Source organism: Podarcis liolepis (genome assembly GCF_965112155.1).
Source record: "Podarcis liolepis genome assembly, chromosome: 3".
NCBI lineage: Eukaryota > Metazoa > Chordata > Lepidosauria > Squamata > Lacertidae > Podarcis > Podarcis liolepis.
In genome coordinates this window covers 11,260,222-11,266,102 of record NC_139557.1, presented here as the reverse complement: position 1 = coordinate 11,266,102, position 5,881 = coordinate 11,260,222, and the positions used below count along the sequence as shown (strand labels likewise).

At 40.3% G+C, this 5,881-nt stretch overlaps 1 long non-coding RNA gene across 1 annotated transcript in view; it reads left to right on the top strand.

Moving 5' to 3' along the window:
* Positions 1–5,881, top strand: part of LOC310703557 — a 453,580-nt gene that overhangs the window by 20,846 nt on the left and 426,853 nt on the right. The gene's annotated exons all lie outside the window — the stretch shown is intronic.

The window sequence follows — 5,881 nt, the reverse complement described above, 5'->3', positions numbered from 1 at the left end:
GCAGTGTTGGTGATACTTCTTAAATCTAGGGCAGCTGTAGAATTTGTGCAAATCCGCAGAATTTTCCCATGAGAAGAATGTCCTGGTGCTAACGGGCGTGTAGGTTTTCCCTTATTTTTTTGTGGGCATGTCGTGGGTGGGATAACATAAAAGCAATACAGATATAATTCAGGAAAGTGATCTGGGCAATGCCTAGGTGGAATCTACACACATAGAAAAACCGTTCTGAAAATGCTTTTTTTAAAAAAGGTTTAAAAAATACATGGAATTTTCCATAAGGCTCACCATCACCACCTAGTGTCACATTGTATATTGCATTTAAAACACACACAAAACGTTTTATTTGCAGCTGTATAGCTGAGTCCCTAGTTTTGATCCATGTCCACTCAACTCTAAAAAATGAAGGTGGGAAAAGTTCCCGTTTATCAAGGAAAGGAAAGAACAAATAGTTAGGAAAAAACAAACCATGATTTACCCCATTATGTATGTATGTATGTATGTATGTATGTATGTATGTGCACCCAATGTTCTTTGGAAGAGCCTTAATATGTTTGTATTATTTAGCTAGTTGTCCAATAGTCTGCAGTGAATAACCACTATTTTTTGTTGCTAGTCCCCCTTCCAAAACCAGGAATGCAAAGACAGCAGCCACAGCGCTCCGATGTTTCTTCAGCCAGGACAATCAATACAGGGACAACAACAAACTGGGGTTGTTTCACTGGCCAGTGTGGTGTAGTGGTTAAGAGTGGTGGACTCATAATCTGGTGAACCGGGTTCGCGTCTCCGCTCCTCCACATGCAGCTGCTGGGTGACCTTGGGCCAGTCACACTTCTTTGAAGTCTCTCAGCCCCACTCACCTCACAGAGTGTTTGTTGTGGGGGAGGAAGGGAAAGGAGAATGTTAGCCGCTTTGAGACTCCTTTGGGTAGTGATAAAGCAGGATATCAAATCCAAACTCCTCCTCCTCCTCCTCTTCTTCTTCTTCTTCTGCTCCTTCTTCTGCTTCTTCTTCTCTTTCTTTCTTTCTTTCTTTCTTTCTTTCTTTCTTTCTTTCTTTCTGGTGGCCTGTTCTACACAGTGTTGGAATTAGCCCTTTGGTGTTGTGGCACATGCCTTTTGGAATACACTCTCCTCGAATATTGAACAGGCTCCATCTGTCGTTTTTTTCTGATGCCTGCTGAAGACTTTCCTCCTTCACCAAGCTTTCTAAGCTGAATGCTTTCTCAGTCTGCATCTGTACTGGAATTGTTTTAAATCTATTCTTATTGTTTTATCACTTCTTTGCCACCCTCGGCTCCTTTGAGAGGAAGGGCTTGATAGGAATTTAATGCGCAAATAAAGCCATGAGGGAAATAACACAACGAAAGCTATGTGCTTTCTAGGGAATTCACATTCCAAAATAATATCGTTCATCTGGGGAAACAAAAAACGAATCCATGAGAATCATTGAAGAAACAAAAATGGCGACGGATTACTGTGCTTATTATGCAGCTTCAAGAATGCTGTGGGAAAATCTATTTCATTTGTGATAAATTATAAGAAATGTTGCCTGTGCAGTTGAAGAAGCAAGATCACATTTTGATTGATTAGCCAAAAAAGATTTTCTAATTGGGAAATAAGCTGGATGGTGGAACAGGTTGTCCAGGAAAATGATATCCTCTACTACACTGCTTCTGTGAGGAATGGGATTAATCCAGGCATCCCCAAGCTGCGGCCCTCTAGATGTTTTGGGCTTCAACTCCCATGATCCCTAGCTAACAGGAGCAGTGGTCAGGGATGATGGGAATTGTAGTCCAAAATATCTGGAGGGCCGAAGGTTGGGGATATCTGGATTAATCTAAGAATTCCCAGCATTCTCGGAGACTAAGTTGAATTGGACAATCCTTGAAACCCCTGTCAAATATTTGAGTGCAAAGTGTTAACAAAGTCTTTTAAATAATGCCAGAGAAAAGAATCCTAATATAAATTAACTGAAGCAACTGAACATAAACAGTATAATTTGAGGTGGAAGGAAGAGAGAGGTTTCTGTCTTTCTTATTTCAGTCTTTGTACAACAAACAAGGGAAACATCCAACCAAACATGCAGAGGAAAAACTCACTCCGAGCTCCTCAGCCAATCAGAGCATGTTCTACCATCCACTCCAACTGGTTGCTAAGCAGCAGCACCACACATACACCCTTGGGTAGTTGACTAAGACTGAGGACAAAGTTAACCCTTTGGTTACAAACTGAATCATCTCTGCTGTAGCACTTCCAATACAGATGAAGAATGCAGCACAGAAATTAGAAATGTGTGCTTGACACACAACCAGATTTGCTTTAGTTGAAGGTTTCAATCACCCTGGCCTTTGGGATATGTTGAAACCAAAACCAGAAATGAGCTTCCTGAACCAAAAGAGCATTTTTTAAAAAATTGCTGTGGTTCTCCAAAGCTGAGTGGTAATTCCTTATTTTCACGTGAACTTTTCTGTCTTGGAAACAAGAAATTCATTGTCATCCGTATCAAGCTGTGAATTTAGATCCTGCCCTCTCTGGGATGGGAGAAGGAACTGTTGGAAAGGGAGTGGGAGGAAAAAAACCAAGCATATACAGATTGCCTGTCTTCAGTTTCTTTGGCACTCAGCCACTATGATGGCTGAAGCCTTGGGCAGACAAGAACATTCATTTGATAGATACAGCACAGTGGGTCTGTAGATGATGTCAGCCATAGCAGTTGCTGGAAGCAGCTTGCAAAATTGTCAGCCTTCAGTGTGGAAGTGGTTGTGAAGGTAGTAAAAAATACAAGTGGATCAGGCCATCCAATTCCATGTCTTACCCTGACCAGACCAATGGCACAAATCAGTTAAGAAGCTTTCCTTCTGGCTGCTACCTTTGACATGTTACACAGTTTGAGCCCCATTGTGTTCTTTCAAATGCCCAAATGATTTCAGTTCCAGGGGAAGCTTCAGAATGACAGAAGTACAGAAAATAATCATGCTTCTCGTTTGCATAATGCTGATTCCAAAATATGATAAATGATAGCACTTCATCATGAAACCAGTCTGCCTGTCTGCTGCTCTGGTGAGCCATATCCAACAATCTGCCTGCACTTGCAAATTACAGCGCTTTTAATAACAGTGCTCAATATTATACATGTGTAATCTGAGCTTCACCAGTGAGGCTCCTAGGTAATAGCTTAAAATTCCTCAGAGAATGCCCCGCACATTTAAAACATTCCCGCCATGTGGCACAAGATCTGAATTGTCTATAACCAAAACCCTCAGCATAAAACTTCAGGCGAGGCTTCCAAATGTGAGAATAGTTTGTGTGGTTAACATTGCATTTCAAAAAAAATGAAGTACACTCAAGCGCCTTGGTACTCAAACAACTTGGAACCCAAACACTGCAAACCCGGAAGTAAGTGTTCCAGTTTGTGAACTTTTTTTTGGAAGTCGAACGTGCTCCATTTTGAATGTTATGCTTCCGATTTGAAGAATAATCTTATTCCGGAAGATAAGAAATCAATATAACAAACTTTTTGTAAAAGAATGGAAATTGTTTGTTGAATATTTACAGATAAATTGTAAACAGATTAAAAACATTGGCAATATTATTGTAATAACCTGCAGTTTCATAAGAGTATATATTTAAAGAAGATTAATAAATGAGCAAATTAGGGTAATTTGGATATGCAGAAGATATTAAAAATAAATTAAAGCAGCTGCAGAAAGTTAGGAAAGGAAGTCAAGTTCTGAAATGTCAAAACGATTGTGGAATGAATGAAATTAAAAAAATTAGTGAAATCTATAAATTTGAAAAGTATAAATAAATTTTAAAATTACAACTGTTTAAAAAAACCTAATCCAGAATAAACACTGCTTTTTCACCATGGTGATTTCTAATTAAATTCCCAATCCTATGCAGATCTACTCAGAATTAAGCTTTGCTAAATTTGATGTTGTTGTTGTTGTTGTTGTTATGCCACACACATCTGACTGGACTACCCAAGCAGTTCCCAACAAAAATACTGTACAGGCAACAACCACCACTACCACCACTAAAGCTTCAGGGAAGTTTTTAATGTGTGACATTTTAATGTATTTTTAATCTTTGTTGGAAGCCGCCCAGAGTGTCTGGGGGAACCCAGCCAGATGGGCAGGGTACAAATAAATTATTATTATTATTATTCCCGAAACTTACTCTCAAATAAATTGCCTTGCTGCTAACAGACACCTTTTTTTTTTCTTGAAGAAAGGCATGGTTTATCTTCCACCTGAAAGTAGAATTAGAAACACAGACTTGGCTGCTCACTTTCTTATTTGCCAAGCAGTTTGCAATTTCAGGAATTGAAATCTGGTTCATTTTGCAACCAATATTTTGGTGGTTTTTGCCTTTGCTTAAAAAGAAAAAGTTCATCTTTGGATGTTTATCCTCAAAGGTGAAAAGTGTTATGTAAATGCTTGCTGTTATTCCAAAGGTTTCTTCAATACTCTCTGGTGGCCTTAATTATCTGCTTTTCCAGAGCTGGGCTGGCAGCATGCAAGTTACTCAAGCCCATTATGTAAGCATTGATTGAACCGTTCCCTCCCCTGTGATCTTCTCTCTTTTACTTACAGGTCTCTTCCTGTGGTCTGTTAACTCTAGTGGTGTTTTTTTCCAAGGAGCTGAATATTCCAGCAGCATAGTTCATAAAGGATGGCGGGGGAAGGCGAGTTACCCCCGTTCCCTGGCAGACAGATCCCTTACCCCCTTGAAGGAACAAAATAAAAAAATTCCTTCCAGTAGCACCTTAGAGACTAACTAAGTTTGTTATTGGTATGAGCTTTCGTGTGCATGCACACTTCTTCAGATACACTGAAACAGAAGTCACCAGACCCTTATATATAGTGAGAGGGTGAAGAGGGGGTGATTGGCTGATAGGTATGGTAAACCTGTTGACGACTGCAATTGGTCTTACAGGAAATAGCAGTGGGTGAGATGGCTAAAAAAAGCTTTATCGTGTATAATGAGATAAGAATCCAATGTCTCTATTCAGACCAGGTCTCTCCATGGTTTTAAGTTTGGTAAATGTAAAAGTAAAGGGACCCCTGACCATTAGGTCCAGTCGTGACCAACTCTGGAGTTGTGGCGCTCATCTCGCTTTATTGGCCGAGGGAGCCAGCGTACAGATTCCAGGTCATGTGGCCAGCATGACTAAGCTGCTTCTGGAGAAACCAGAGCAGCGCACGGAAATGCCGTTTACCTTCCCGCTGGAGCGGTACCTATTTATCTACTTGCACTTTGACGTGCTTTTGAACTGCTAGGTTGGCAGGAGCAGGGACCGAGCAACGGGAGCGCACCCCGTCGCAGGGATTCGAATCGCTGACCTTCTGATCGGCAAGTCCTAGGCTCTGTGGTTTAACCCACAGCACCACCCATGCTATGATGATGATGATGATGATGATGATGATGATGAAGTTGCAATTCAGAACTTCTCTTTCCAGTCTGTTTCTGAAATTCTTTTGTAATAAGACAGCTACTTTGAGATCTTGTGTAGAATGTCCTGGGAGATTGAAATGTTCTCCTACTGGTTTCTCTGTCTTGTGATTCTTGATGTCAGATTTATGTCCATTTATCCTTTGGCTTAGGGTTTGGCCTGTTTGTCCAATATAGAGAGCTGAAGGGCACTATTAGCATTTGATGGCATACACAATGTTAGAAGATGAGCAATTAAATAGTCCTGAGATGGAATGTTTGATGTTGTTGGGGCCAGTAATAGTGTTATCCGGATATATATGGCAGCAAAGTTGGCATCTGGGTTTATTGAAGGAAACACACTATCTGCTTGTGAATTATAAGTGACTCATGAACACAAAAATAAAAAATCTGTAAACATGGCTACTTGAAAGTTTACTTCATCAAAA